This window comes from Haliotis rubra, unplaced genomic scaffold (assembly GCF_003918875.1).
Source record: "Haliotis rubra isolate DU_JTF1 unplaced genomic scaffold, ASM391887v1 Scf113, whole genome shotgun sequence".
Lineage (NCBI taxonomy): Eukaryota > Metazoa > Mollusca > Gastropoda > Lepetellida > Haliotidae > Haliotis > Haliotis rubra.
The window spans coordinates 384641-401111 of record NW_025765037.1 but is presented as its reverse complement, the minus strand read 5'-3'; the positions used below and the strand labels follow the sequence as shown (position 1 = coordinate 401111).

Genomic DNA, 16471 nt, shown 5'->3' with positions numbered 1-16471 from the left:
CCTTCCAGATTGATCTATGAAGGATCCAGACGTGAAATCACATCTACCACTGAATATCACTCCATACCTCCATGAGCATATACATTCCACCTGATGTTCAAGCAGAATGCATTAAGTATATAGATTAACCTTGCATGCCTTCCAACTATCCTATCTGGGGTGGAGTCCAATATAGAGTACACTGTACCACTAACGATCCTCACTCTCATGCGCTCTTTTCCTCACCAGTCAATGCAAGAAATTGTTTCATTTCAATTTTGTGTCAGATGGACAATATCTCAACAAAATAACATCACGATGATGTACAAAAAGCACTCTAAAGCTGACACTGAAATGTTAAAGTTACGATACTTCTGTTGTCATGAAAGAGAACTCACATCAATAAAAAAATAAGAATTCCTTGGATGAGATTCTGGTATTAAATGTAAAGAAACTCCTGCTCTTTATCGGGAAAGGACATGTTGATAGCTTAGCAGCAATACATCAATCTGGTATAGCATGCAAGCAGATGCTGCTGTTCACAGACTCGCATTCAGCAACGCACTTGTACCAACACAACAGAATCAATGCCAATATCACATTGAAAGACATCGAAACAATTGCAGTTAGGCAGGGTCACCTTGGCACAAACACATCATCAGTTGGCCAAATGCTGATGGGTGAGTTAGTTGAGCAGAATATTCTTTTCAAGTGAAGTTTCACATGTTGGCTAAATATAGAAATACAGCTCAAAAGTAGATGTCCCCCATTGATTGGGATTCAACCCAACAAAGGTACTAGAATCTGTACTTTACTAAGAAAGTGTATTCCCAAATATAACATATGCGCCATTGATTGGTTTTGAGAATACTACTTGACAACAATACAAGAACCTGTATCGAAACGTCGCATCACCTGAATAAAGAAGTTATAAAGTTCGTCTTATCTGACTCTCCAACTTCTAAAAATGCAACTCAAAAACATGGTTTTGAGAAGACTACATGGTCACGATGAGGTCAGTTCCCATGATCCTACTTATGAATAGCAGATCCTGGCACCATTGAGGGAAACAACACCGAACAGGTTTACATTATTCAGCCATGTTAGAACCATATTATGGCTGTAGGTTTGTTGGCTGAATATAGAAATACAGCCCAAAGTAGATGTCCTCCATTGATTGGTTTTGAGAATACCTGCTTGACAACAATACAACCTGTATCAAAATGTCGCATCACCTGAATAAAGAAATTGTTCATCCATAAAGTTTGTCCTTATCTAACTCTCCAAATTCTAAAACTGAAACTCAAGGAAGTGGTTTTGAGAAGACTAATGAATAGCAGATCCTGGAACCATTGATGAGGTCAATTCTCAACATCCTACTTATGAATAAGCAGAACGATGCCTGGCACCATTGAATCTAGTCTGACAAACCAACTCTGAACAACAGTTTAAATATTCAGCAAGGTTAGAGCATAGCTACATATGCCTGTAGGTTTGTAAATCTAGTCTGGACAAACCAATAGGTTGAACGGATATAAAAACTCAAGTAACATAAATGATTACTGAGAAAATGAACCAGCATAGCTACATATTGTACACACCAATACCATTCTAGTTTAGTCTCTCAGTCTCTAAACTATATACATTTCCTTTCCATCCAGCACTAACTGTAATGCTATAGTCATTATTGAGACAATATTTTTCATGTGTTCACTTCAAAGGGACTCCTTTTCAGTTTACACGTGAAGGTCCGGGTAAGAATGTACCTTCAGTAACCCATGCTTGTCGTAAGAGGCGACTAACAGGATCGGGTGGTCAGGCTCTCTGGCTTGGTTGACACATGTCATCGGTTCCCAACTGCGCAGATCGATGCTCATGCTGTTGATCACTGAATTGTCTGGTCCAGACTGGATTATTTACAGACCGCCATCATATAGCTGGAATATTGCTGAGTGCGCGATAAAACTAAACTCGCTCACTCACTCCTTTTCAGTTTAAATACAGTAGCTTGTTTCTATCAAAACCACATATTTTCAGAGACAAAGCATCAATCTAATACCTAACCAACCTTTTTAGATCATGTAATATTCGGCATATATAAAATATATCCTATATATAGGGATATTTCCGCCATTTTTGTGTGAAAAGTACTCTATATGGCTGAATATCTTTTCCAACCTGATTCCATAAGTAAAATACCACTGGATGCCAGGAATATTCATCTAGAGAACCTTTGCACCAACCTACCCCGGAATACCAATTGGGGATTGATTAAAGAAGACGACTCTATCATCATCTACTTACAACACAATAATTAGATCACAAGCAGACAAGGGGACAGACTGAAGCCAACCAACTGTATTATGCTGGTTGTAAACGCTGCCCCTGTCTCACCAGTCAACACTGTAACCCTTGCCACGACATGGTATTTGTGATGATGTATGTCATGTAGACTGTGTGGCAGGACACATGTTTACATCGAGTCCCACTGGCAGTGCGCAGATACTGATATATAAGTGGCAACATCCGCATCTCAAGGACACAATATCCTCCTCATTCTCGGGAACTGGCTCCATTCATATTTCCCCAATAATACACCTCCAGAAGTGAGTGAGTGAGTGAGTGAGTTTAGCAATATTCAAGCAATATCATGGTGGGGGACATCAGAAATTGGCTTCACATATTGTACCCATGTGGGGATTTGAACCCAGGTCTTCAGCGTGACGAGCCAACGCTTTAACCACTAGGCTACCCCACTGCCCATTCTTCCAGGAGTGAGTGAGTTTAGTTTTACGCTGCACTCAGCAATATTCCAGCTATATGGCAATGGCGGTCTGTAAATAATCAAGTGATCAACAGCATGAACATCGATCTACACAATTGGGAACCAATGACATGTGTCAACCAAGTCAGAGAGCCCGACTACCCGATTCTGTTAGTCGTCTCTTACAACAAGCATGGGTTACTGAAGATCAATATTCTAACTCAGATCTTCCATTCTATTCTATTCTACAAACATGAAATAAATACAAAAGCATCAAAAGGCACCGGTTCATCAACAGACTTATTGATAGAGCACATTCCATCAAGCAATATTCAAAAGTTTTTCTGCTCCTGAAACAGTAATGGACAGAGGACAGGGAATATAACGGACCTGTGAATGAGTTTTGTTTCATGCAGCTTTGAACAGTATTCCAATTACACCAGAGTGTGTCAGCTTCAAGTAGAGAGCAGAAAGTGATATGAGAAGGATATTGAGATGTCTTAATGAATAGTGGCAGGTGAGACTAGCCTGACCTCAGCCAGGGTAGGTGCGATAGAAACACACAAAGTAGTCATGATTCTGACAGCAGTCGTAAATTGGACATCCCGCATCACCTAGAGCTGTCAGGCAATTTGAGATGGGACCTCTTACAGTATCAGTCAAAAACTATCCTGACATTGATCCCAGAAATAGAGCTATTTTACTTAAAAATCTAAAAAATATATTTATCTACAAAACAAATTCCAAACTGAGCCAGGACAATCTTGGCTTGACAAATAATTCTAGACTTAGAGTTTGACTCAATTTTATCAAATTCAATTTATTCTCCAGGATCTGGAAGACAGACAAGATGAGCCCAATAAGTAAGACATATTCTGTATTAAAGAATTGAACTGGGTAGGAGAACAAGACCACCTACACCTTTGGAGGAACGTCTGTGTGATAAATGCTCTGTCCTTGAGGATGAACAACACCATTTCATGTGTTGCACTAAATATTCAGATGCAAGAAAGTCCATATTTAACTCCCTTTCTTCTAAAATTAATAACTTTCTCAGACTTACTTCCACTGAAAAATTTAACCTCTTTCTTAGAAATATTGATCCAAATAGTATAGAAATTATTTGCTACCATATGTACAACTTTAAACAAATATAGAAGATCTGATTGTCCTAGGCCATTATTATTATTATTATACACATCTGTATTATTATATGTTTTGTTGCTCATCATATACATGTGATTCATTATATATCTTGTTTATGTAGTTTATAGAATATTGTCACTGTTTCTGTATGGAACGTTTGCACAATAAATATTTGATTGATTGATTGATGTGGAGCGGTGATAGGGTAAAAGTGGTTCAAGCTTTCACTCATCATGTCAAAGACCCAGGTTCGATTATCCACATGGGTACAATGTGTGAAGCCCATTTCTGGTGTCCCCTGTCATGATATTGCTGGAATATTGCTAAAAGCGGCGTACAACTAAACTCGCTCACTATCACTGTATATGTGGACGATGTGGCATTCTTTAACCCCATAGCAAACAAGCAATGTCAATATAAATACATTCTTTAGGTTAGTGAGTGAGTTTTGTTTTAAGCAAAATTGACCATTATTTCAATGTTCATTTCAAATGTTTTCAACCAAGTTTGTTAATATGTGTACATTTATGTCAGAGTTCACCAAAGGGATATGATGTAGATTTTCTTCTACACATAATAGTCGAAATCACTTTTATCCAGAATAATGACTGCTCTACAGGGGGCTGCGCATTATGCTTGTGTGCGCATATTAAAGAAAATACGGTACTCAGTAACAGAAGGATGAATCCCTGCACGACACCCCAGCACTGTCACTTAGAGGGCAGTGTGATGATAGAAGCTGGCCTAGCACCAGGTCACTTGGCTCTCCTTTGTAGACCCCATCAGCTGAGCTGCACAGTGGTGTAGAGACCAACATTTAGTTTCTCAATTTATATATTTTTGGTTCAAACAAACAATTCCTTTCAAACTGAATAGGAGCTCCAGTGAGTTGGTAGATTGAATCTGAGGAAATCTAGACTTGCTTCATTCAGGGCTTTAGCATTGCAGAAAGGGCTAGGTGGAAGGTAGTCTATCTCACAGTCCCTGAACCACAGTATTTTCCCTACTGCCTAGCCCTCTCTGCAATGCTAAAGCTCTTAGTGAAGCAAGTCTAGATTTCCTTAAGTTCTGAATCTCTGGTGTCCCTGGGGCTCATTTTCAATTTAAATGGGTTTGTTTGTTACTATCACAACTATATGTATTCAGAGACTAAGCGTTAGTCTAGGTGGAAGGAAGATAATGTGGTTCAGGGACTGTGAGATGGACTAAGTGGTGTAGTGCTCAATAGCATCCACAGAGTACATGGTCCAGGATACAGGGTTCGGGAACATGGTCAGTCATTATCAACAGTTATCATCACACACTAAGGCCTAAAAAAAAGAATGTTTTGGTTCCGATTACCCGACCGACCCTTGAATTCTGACTGACTGACTGACTGAGTTTGGTTTTAAGCCGCTTTTAGCAATATTCCAGCAATATCACGGCGGGAGACACCAGAAATGGGATTCACTCATTGTACCCATTCGGGGATTCGAACCCGGGTTTTCGGCATGACGGGCCAACGCTTTAACCACTAGACTACCCCACCGCCCCCCTTGCATTCTGGTGCCGACCCTAATTTTTTTAAGTGGTATAGATGAAATAAGCTTTTAGATACCATTGTTTTTTTCCAGGCACCGATGGACATCAGTCATTCTGATAGAGAAAGTCGACATGATGGCTGAAACCTTGATTGAGTAAACAATAATACATTGATAAATGTGTTATTAGTTTGTACTTTACATCTAAAAATGTACCCCCAAAAAATCCTACCTACCTACCTTTAATTTGAAAGAGGTGTAATCGGAACCACAACATTTTTTTTTATTGGCCTAATATGCAGATTAATGCTTAGTCTCTGAAAACATAAAACAACTCTTTGTAAATTGAATGGAGCATTGGTGAAATGGGAGATTTGGTGAGGAAAATATAGACTTGCTTCATTTAGAGCTTTTGCATTACATAAAGGCCTGGTTGGAGGAAAAATAATATGGTTCAATGACTGTGAGACTGGCTAAGACATTCCAACCTGAAGAATATAGCACTTGTTCAGATTTAAGTGTTTATTGATGTACATAAGATTCCCATTTTCAGTTTGTTGTTTAACACCACACTCCTCAATATTCAACCTAACAGCATTTGCTTCTTGCAAGGATGAATAGCTGACGACCATTTCTGACTTGGACAATCTTTGGGGGTTTCATGATATGCCTAACAATTCCTGTGGGACTGATGTTGGAGTTATTCATGTGGGATGCATTGGATGCATGGAAATTAACCAGTTTTTGTATCAAACTGATGTGAAAATCAGCATCAAATGTTGATTTAATTTGTTTCATTCAACCTCAGATTACGTGGGGTTTTTTCATAACCCTTGAAGTGAGTGAGAGAGTGAGTATGGTTCTATGCCATTTTTATTTGGTTCCAGTCACACAACCGGAATCATGTCTGACGAGACTTTCATGCAGCTGAAATGGTTTAGCAATGTTGTGAACAGATCATATATTTGCATTGCACTAGTTCACTCTGTGTCTGTTCTTATCCCAACACAAATTGGTAATTATGCACCATGTTCCTTTACTTTTCTCCTTCAGCATTTGAAACTAATCCCTCGCTATGTTAGGTCACTGTCAACTCAACATGATGTTACCAAGTGAAGTTCTTGTCAAACCTCACTGATATCAAAAGCCATGTAATTGGAAACACATCATATTTTTAATGGATTAACACGGACATTTAATCAACCAATGAAACAGTCTAGGGACAGTGCCATAACTTTGTCCCTCAAGAGCAGGAGCCTTCAGCTGTGCTATAAACAGCTCAATTACACATTAAGGCAACTGGATTCTATCAGTTTTTATTCGGTTCATTACCCAAGTTACATATGCACCATCGGCAGCAAGTTACAGATGGATGTGGGACGGAAGGTCTATTAATAATAAATTTGCTTCAGACAGGTTAAAATCTAGCTGAGACAAACCATTGGTTGATAAAATGAGCAAAGGTCAATGTTTGTTGGGCAAAGAGGAACACGTCTCTGTGCTGCAGCAACAGCAGCAACAGCAGCAGCAGCAGCAGCAGCAACTACATCCAGAACCAAGGTCAGATGGGTGAGTGCTCAGTTAGAGAGCCAGCATTTATCAGTGCATTAGTAACCATCAGCCATTAGTGATGAGACTCTTCCAAACATCTTTCCAAACATCTTTCACTCCAACCACCCATCATGAACCACTGTCAACCTATATTTTTTATGCATTTGTAAAACCACCAGACATGAGAGGCTGCAGCAGGAACTTTAGAGGGTGCCTAGACCTGATAAAAAGGCAGTCCTGGCAAGGTTGATTGATGTTCATAAAAAAGACCTGTTTGATAGTCTGCCAAGTCAAAGATTTTGATGCACTTCCATCAATCAGTAAAAACCATCGTGTCAAAATATTGTGTTCTTTTTGCTAAACTACGTCCAAGTGACCACAAACTAAGCCTGGAATTAGGAAGGCCCTCCACACCTTCAGTACCTTTAGATGGAAGAGTTTGTCGTAATTGTGACATTATCAAAGATTAAAAGCACTGTATATAACACCGTACCAAACATAATCATGGGCGAGAGAGTGAATTAGTGTTGTGTCATTTTTAACAATATTCCAGCAATATCACGGCAGGGGACACCAGAAATAGGCTTCACACATTGTACCCATGTGGGGAATTGAACCCCTGTCTTCAGAGTGAATGCTTTAACCACTAGGCTACCGCGCCACCCCTCACATAATCATGACGAGTTCTTGTATTTCAACTGTTCAACAAACTCATAATAATTAAAGCCAAATTGATTAAAAAAAATTTAATACAAATTTTTGTACATTTCAGCACCATAAATAGACGTCACTATGTTCAGAATCTTAACGACAATAATTTGGTTGTTGCAGTCCCCTTGTAAATATGGTCTAGATGTTACCTGTATGACTGTGTGCATGGCTACAAAAGTGACTTGGCTGACACATGCCATTGTATCCCAACAGCGTAGATCGATGCCATGATGTTTATCACTGGACTGTCTGGTCCAGACTTGATTATTTACAGACTGCCGCCATATGGCTGGAATATTGCTGAGTGTGGCGGAAAACAGCAAATCAAAGAACCAACTTATCTTTAGGGGATAACTGTACTGTGTTTGACGAATTGGGGATGTATACTGGTGGTTATATAGCCGCACATTTCGTTATATCGCCGACGCGTATGAATGACAATGATGAATAAATTATAGTGTTATAGCTAAAATGGACAGAATTATCATGAAACGCCCTCTAGTTATCAGAAATGAGCGGGCCGCTGCAAATGATAATGGCCCAGTGATTCGTCAACTACGGGCCACTATCTGTTCTGTTGTCAAATGACGTCACACTCCATAATGACATCATAAATCTTGTTTCATGATCTAACAGTGTTGGGTCAACAGCCCGTTGCGAGTAAGTTGTTTCAATTTACAATTAGATTTATGATACTGTTTTGTCTTTTTTCACACAAATTCCATCCATTTTAGTGGGATAGGGGAGTTAATTGACCTAGGGCTTCTGCAAATAACAATGCCCTGAAAAACAGCGTAACCCCATTAGTGTAGGGATACATTCAAAGGTTTTGGTGAATAGGTTTTCAAATTGCGACTGTATATGCTGATTATACTATCGAAAATTTATAGCATTGACCAATCAGAACTCGTGTTGCATACTAAGTTGAATTATAATCCAAATTGTGCCAAAACAATGTTTCAGTTGTATGGTTACAGCATCAATCAATTTACAATGAGCCACAGACAATGGGAAATAGTCTCCATTATTTTACTTAGATATCTGTCCATGACATGTTGATGAAAGGCTATCTTTATCAGAGGAATATACACCAAGCAAGGGCAACAACTTTCAAGTTGTGTCTCAAAGGGAGGTAACTCCGGATCCAGAGTGCTTGTCTGACTGACTACACCTGAGAACTGCTGATAATTCCAGTATCATTACAGTCTACTGCCAACATACAGATCAGTCAAGTTAATCTCTTCCAATGTTTACAAGATAAAGGAGTAGGGGGGACTGCATGTTGTGCTCACCCACTGAGACCCCAGATGAAACAGATTCCCCACCAACACAGAGACTCTGAAACAACCAGTCCACGTTTTATTCACCTATTTTATTTTTTTTTACTTTTGTTTTTGTTGCTTAGTGCCAGGCTAGGTAACAACAAGTACCATTTTTTAAACATCTTTGAGTATGATGCAGCAAGCATTGAACCACTTACCTTCAAATCTCTTCTTGGCAGACCCACTATCCACGAGTCATTGAAGACAGTCAGTGAGCTTTAAATCAACTCAAGATGTTGAATTTGGAAGCACCATAACGACAACTACTTGATGAGAACCATGAAACTACATAATCATTATCAGAACTATTTATTAGCCTCATGAAACCTGTATCATTAATGATGCTAGACTCATCAAAGAGACGAAACCCATTGAAAACTTTCAACTAGGCTGCACAAATCCAAACTTACAACGAATATTGCCTTTGATCAAGAAAATGCTGCATTAATCAGTAGCAACCTTTCACAGGAACTGTCAGCCCAAATCATCTTTCGGAAGAAACAAAAACGCCATCAGTCTTTTTGTTTCTCAGCTTAATTCAAAACACACGCACCTCTTATATCAACAAGCGAAAATGAACAAGCAAGCTGGTTATGCAACATCAGCCTATGCGGCAGTAAGCCAAGGATGGCGAATGGTTAAAATTTGGAAATTGGATTCCGTCCAAGGCTTCAATTGCTCATGTGAAGTAACAACGGCTTTGACATTTTCCACAGGAAAAATCATCCTTGTAAAAGCTGATAGATTGTCTCGGAAGGCCTTAGGGGAGATCAGCCATATTTCCTTCCCCCATGGGAGGTCACGGTTTTCACCTCCACACGCACCGTTAATTATTACATCATACGCTCCATGGTGTAACACGGCAGACGTACCATCAAAACATGGCTGAACGTGTGGGAAAACCCAGGCTGCAGATTTAGTCTTTAAAGATTCCCCACTCTCCGGCCTCAGGTCCTGACCCACTTAGCTTCCAAGACTATAAACATTGATACATTTGAGATGCCATTGTTAAGCCATGGGAACATGAGTACATCAGCGTTATCCCATAGCAACTCATCCTCATGTAGGTCGCAACCTGAAGAGGTGAAGATAGAGTTTACGTCTTACGTAATAAGAGTTCTGCTGTTTATGGGGAACAAACTAGACTTGCTACCAGGCTATTCCATTTTCCTTCAAGATGTCAAATTCAACAACTGCTTATTTCATGAAGGTTTCCCACGACAAGCTGCTGACATGCAAGTTCTGGGTGTGAAAGGTTCAAGTTATAGGTATCAAGGGTTTCACAGACACACATTATTGAGTGTGTTTTATTGGGGATATTACGGATACATAACATGGATCTTAATTATACTACTAAACATATGACAAGGATGCTGACAGATATCGTGCTACTTGAGGAGACAGTTTAGTAGTCACATGGTTGAAGCATTTGTTCATTGAGATGAAGGTTTGTTCCCCTTCATAGTCACAATATGGCTGAAATATGGCCGATGTGACTTTAAATCTTAACTCACTCACTCACTCACTCACTTACTCGTTCCCCTTCATACCATGTGTGAAGCCCATTTCTCGTGTCCCCTATTATGATGTTGTTGGACAACAGTTTAAAGCAGCATTAGACTGAATTCACTCACTCACTCACTCATTCTATGACATCGACACACTTGAGTAATGAGTAAATAGAGTACATCAAGAAAATTACATATATTATCACATCCTTTGATATTTCAGCATGGACCAGACAAATCCGAGGTTCATAGGGTGTGAAAAGACTGTCCTTACTACTCCACGTTTGTGAGTGAGTGAGTGAGTGAGTTTAGTTTTACGCCGCTTTTAGCAATATTCCAGCAATATCGCAGGCGGGTGACACCAGAAATGGGCTTCACACATTGTACCCATGTGGGGAATCGAACCCAGGTCTTCGGCGTGATGAGCGAACGCTTTAACCACAAGGCTACCCCGCCGCCCCCCACATTTGTGAAACTTGGATTGGTTGATCAATGATTCAGAAACCAAAGGGGGGTGGGGAAGCCTAGTGGTTAAAACATTCGCTTGTCACACCAAAGACACGGGTACAATGTGTGAAGCCCATTTCTGGTGTCCCCCACAGTGATATTCCTGGAATATTGCTATAAAACGTTGTAAAACCATACTTGCTCACTCACTCAGAAACCCTGATTGAGTCAGCTGACCTTCCAAGTCAACTGTGGCCTACACTGACATCAACTAAGCAGTAGTAACAGTCGTCATCTTAATCCATGGTCGTAAAACGCTGGAAAAACGTCTCTTGAGGCATATATGTGATGAAATCAGTGTATCAAAGACGAGTCCTTAACTATTGACTTGTCTGCAACCTATAGCCTTTGGCCCAGACAGACTTTCAGACAGTATTACACAGACACTGAGCACAAAGTTCACAGTTTTGACTGACTGTGGCCGAGATCTCATTTTGGACAAACCCGGGCGACATCACTTTGAGAACTGATTTAGGTTGAAATCATATTTTTGAATATGTGGAATGATTGAGGCTGAATATTCCATTTAATATGGACCGATTATTTGTTTGTTGTTCAATGCTGCACGCAGCAATATTCCAGCTATATATGCAAATAATCAAGTCTAGGCCAGACAATCAAATGATCAACAGCATGAGCATCAATCTTCGCAGTTGGGATACGATGATTACACAATGCCATTTAGAAAGTGGTTTAGAAACATGTTATATTTGGGATTACACTTTCTTAGTATACCTAAGTATTCTCAAACGCTTACAGAGCCCTAAGAATTCTTAACTTTGATCGTGAGCCAATGTGTTAAGAATGGGCTTAAGAAGTTCGTAGGGCTACGAACGCTTCGAGAATAAGGGCCCTGTACATTATTGTACTTTTGTTGGGATGAGTCACATTTGGGATGCGATGGCAGGCCTCAACCACGTCAACGAGACTAACCACCCAATCCCATAAATCACCTCTTACGAAGCTTGGGTTGCTGAAGATCAATTCTAACCCGGATTTTCACTGGTTGTGGAGGGATTGAGAAGGTCAAGATCACATTTGGGATTGACCAGATCCAAGACCACTTTGCAACCAAATCACATTTGAGATCACCTTCTGGACTGACTATGGCTTGCACCAATTCAGGAGAGCCTAGTTTTAACAAGCATTAGTGAGATCACTTTGTGGTCTGATTAAGGTTTAGATATGGGAGTGAGTATGGTTTTATGCCGTTTTTAGCAATACTTCAGCAATAACGCGCCCGGGAACACAAGAAATGGGCTTCACACGTTGTACATGTGGGGAATCAAACCTGGGTTTTCAGCATTTAGATATGATTAAATAGTGCCCCGTTTAGATATGATTTAGGTTGAATAACGACAGTAGCTCAGAGTGAATGAGATGGGTTTTACACTGATCATTACAAAATTCCACTAATATCACAGTGGAACATCAGAAATGGGCTTCACACATTGTACCGATGAGGGGAATCACTCCCTTTGTCACGGTGAGCGAACGCTTTAACCACTAGACTACCCTGTGGACCATAGGCAACAGTTGGGAGGAACCATTACCTAGCTCACATTGTCAGATGGAGGCTGAAGTTACTGACTGACTACACTGTTAACAATAGTGTCTTGTGGTATTCTCTCAAACCATTTGAAACAGCTTTCAATCATGTAGACTGAAGATTGTGTTCTACAGTTTTGTTCAAAGACTTCAGGAATAAGTCTTGTATGCAATACATACAAATGGAAATTGTGTTTTATAAACCGTACATCAGTGGCGGAGGTACTGCCGGGCCAACATTACTATTAAATATGTCCGAGCATGTTTGAAACTGAATGAATTAAAGAAATGAATTTACAAACAATAGTGCTTACAGAATTACAGACATACTGCATGTTTAAAACATACATATTCATCACAAAACGAGTTTAGAACTAACAATTCATTACGCAAGTTGCAAAAAACATGTTGTATTACAAGATACAGTAACAACAGGATTAACTTGCGTAATTAAATATGAATTTGCTGAAACTATTTCCTGAGACTGTCCGGACGAGAAAATGAACGAAGCTTATGTACCAAACATACCATTTTGATACTAATTTTATGGGACAATTTAAGAGCTTGTCTGATCTATCTGATTATGTTATCTACGGTCATGTGTACAGTAGTGAATCTTGAATGCAATACCAGATTACCTACAGTAATAAGAAAGAATTGGGTGTTTTTCAACTTCTTTTGTGCAATACATATTAATACACAAAAAGTATGTTCAAAACACTGTGATGAGATACAGTATATCAATATATGATGGAAGCAATGGCAGTGATAAATTATGTCGCCATAAAAACCTTTGATTTGACGTCTGCCACTACACCATAATGAACATTAATTACTCATTGAAGGCCAATGTGACATGTTTCATAGGATGGTGTGCCATCAATGTCATCCACTGGAGATTTATGAAGCTCATCATTCTGGTCACAACACCACAAAGACCTGCAGACAACCAACAACCTATCCTACACGCATGTCTGCCATCAGCTAACACAAGGGAAATAAGGTTTAAACATCACGCGCTAATGCTTTAACCATGAGGTTACGACACTGCATGTATGATAATATACAATTATAGACTCTTGTAGAGGTCGATATCGTTTTTTATGGACCTGAGTAAAACAACATTGACCAAGCCTCCATGGTTGATATTGTTTTTCTCAGGTCAATAAAAACCGATATTGACCTCTACAAGAGTCTATAATTGTTTTATTATATAATGAAAGAGAAACGGGTTTTAACATAAACTTTTAATGCACACACTGTGCCATCTATCCGAGTGATCTGATTGGCTGAAAAGCAGGGGAAGCCCCTTCCTATGGGATTCCTTGTCTATTTTTAGTAACCCAAGTCAATATCGTAATTTATCAGAAAATTCAAGTCAATATTGTGTTTTGTAGACAATCACGTGACAGTATTTTGACCAATCGTGGTACAGGGAAAATACTACCTACATAATAATAGATAATCGTTATTTAAATAAAACCAATAACACCTCTGTGTACATTACTTCTATATCATCTCAAGTTGGATATATCATTGCAGTGAATAAGCATCACAATGCTTTGCCTACCATTGTGACATCATCAGTGACATCAGAATCAAATGACATCACAGTTCATCCTGCCACGAAATCTGGTTACCTTAACTTTTTACACTCAAGACACAGGCTGTACCTGTTTACAAATACATAAAGAAGGATGAATGATTTCAGATGTAAAGTAAAATATCACCTTTGTGTCTCTTCCTATCAAACAAATCAACACTCTTCCATAAAAGTTTAAAAAACTCCTCTGCAAGCCTCAGTGTTTTATGCTTTTATTGACCTGTGTTTTATACTTTTATCGATATCTGTGGATATATTTGATATCAGAAGAAACTCAGGCCAGATAATCTGTACAGCTATCTCACAGGGCAGCACACTCCAGGCAACCTTGACCTTGTTTCCTGTGATATCTAACTGACAACTGCTCCATTTGTCAGCCATTATCTCAGGGTATCATCGTTAGTGAGAAAAATGAACCTGTTTGCACTTGAATTTCCATAGAGACTGCCAACTCTTGACACAATTACATGAAATATCCCATCAATCAGGGATGAACAACTGGCCAACAGATCAACTTGGCACAGCAGTTTCCTTACACAACAACACATATAATGCCATAAGGTAAACATGCTTGCACATTGTACCAGCTAACCTGAATAAGCCAGCACCACTGTGAAAAGAAAAGTTGAAATGTTTATCAGATATGGGCACATTACTTTGACCCTAACACTTCAGATCAGACATGTCGTGTATATCCTTTGAGTTCGTAGCTGCAGTATTTGTGATCTCCATTGATATTTGAAACCATTCTACTTGAGATCTTGCATCCATTAATTGTTTGCCACTTGTAATTACTGTTTACCCAAGTAAAGAATTATGTAATTAGGCCTTATAAAGACATAATTCACCACTCATAATGAATTTAGCTAAGAAAAGATGTAATTCACTATTTCTAATGAAGTTAGCTAAGAAAAGATGTAATTCACCACTCATGATGAACTTGACTAAGAAACAATGTAATTCACCTCTCATAATTAACTTAGGTAAGTAAGATATAATTCACCACTCAAAATGACCTTAGCTGAGGAAAGATGTAATTCACCACTCATAATGAACTTAGCTAAGAAAAGATGTAATTCACCACTCATAATGATGTTAGCAAAGAAAAGATGTAATTCACCACTCATAATGAACTTAGTTAAGAAAAGATGTAATTCACCACTCATTATGGACTTAGGTAAATAAAGACATACTTATAATGTACTTACCTAAGTAAAACTTCAATTCACCACTCAAGGTTATTTAGCCAAGTAGCGATATAATTGGAATCTCATTATGTACCTAGCCAAAAATAACAGTTAAGTATTCACAAGGTAATAGTTGAATTTCAATATTGGAAAATAATTTGGCACAACTCCTGAAATATGTTTTAAAAAACATGCTGAGGATCATTTCATTTGAAATAATTGTACGGGTTCCTACACTGCTTGTGACAATGATAAGCAGCTTACCTTCACTGAACATATAGGCTCTCTATCACTGATTCCCAGGTCCAAGTTCTAGTCCCAGTGAGTCTGTAACAGAGAAAATTGTCAAGTCAGCATTTTCCTATATGATGAAGCAATTATCTTAACTTACAACCTTAAAGATAAAAAGCACATATATGAACTTAAAATGGCCACGTGCTGTCTTATTTTCAACTATGTTCAAGTACTCGAGTTAATCATGAGGTTTGACATGCAGACAAGCCCTGTCAATCACAAAACACACCATGCTGAGAATGTACAAAAAATTCAACAGAGCAAAGTCAGCCATTTGTCAAATATTTCTCAAGATTCTTCTTCATGGGTAAAAAGTGTGACACATTTGTTTCCTCCGTACAAATGGAAACCTGACACCCAAACACTGTTGTCATTAGGACTGACGACAGAGTGACAGACACGTTCAGTCTCCAGGCAACAAAAGAAATGGGGATAAAGTACGCTAATTTGCTATTTTTCCTAAATTCAAGAACATTCCTATTATGCACAAAGTTAACTCAACCCATCACATCAGATGAAGGACGTTTCTTCCCTGTGTGACACATTTACACATTTAACTGTGAACTTATACAAGAGTTTAAGGCAACCAGACACAAGGGAGTGCAACCCTAGTCTGTCTCACAGTCCCTGAACCATATTATTTTCCCTACAGCCTAGCCCTCCCTGCAATGCTAAAGTTCTAAATGAAGCAAGTCTAGATTTCTCCAGATTCAGGAATCTCTGGTCTCCCTGGGGCTCCTATTTAATTTAATAGGTTTATTTGTTACTATCAAAATTATATATATATTCAGGGACTAAGCATTAGCCTAGTGCAACCCCAGTAATTCAGGA

The 16471-nt window shown here is 39.0% G+C and overlaps 1 protein-coding gene across 8 annotated transcripts in view; it reads right to left on the bottom strand.

Annotated features, from left to right (window-relative positions):
* LOC124291154 (poly(rC)-binding protein 3-like) overlaps nucleotides 1-16471 on the bottom strand; it is a 380920-nt gene that overhangs the window by 301894 nt on the left and 62555 nt on the right. For all 8 annotated transcript variants that reach the window (XM_046728080.1, XM_046728097.1, XM_046728129.1 and 5 more), the window contains exon 2: nucleotides 15611-15673. The gene's annotated coding sequence lies outside the window, so the exon portion shown is untranslated. The remainder of the gene's footprint in view (nucleotides 1-15610; nucleotides 15674-16471) is intronic.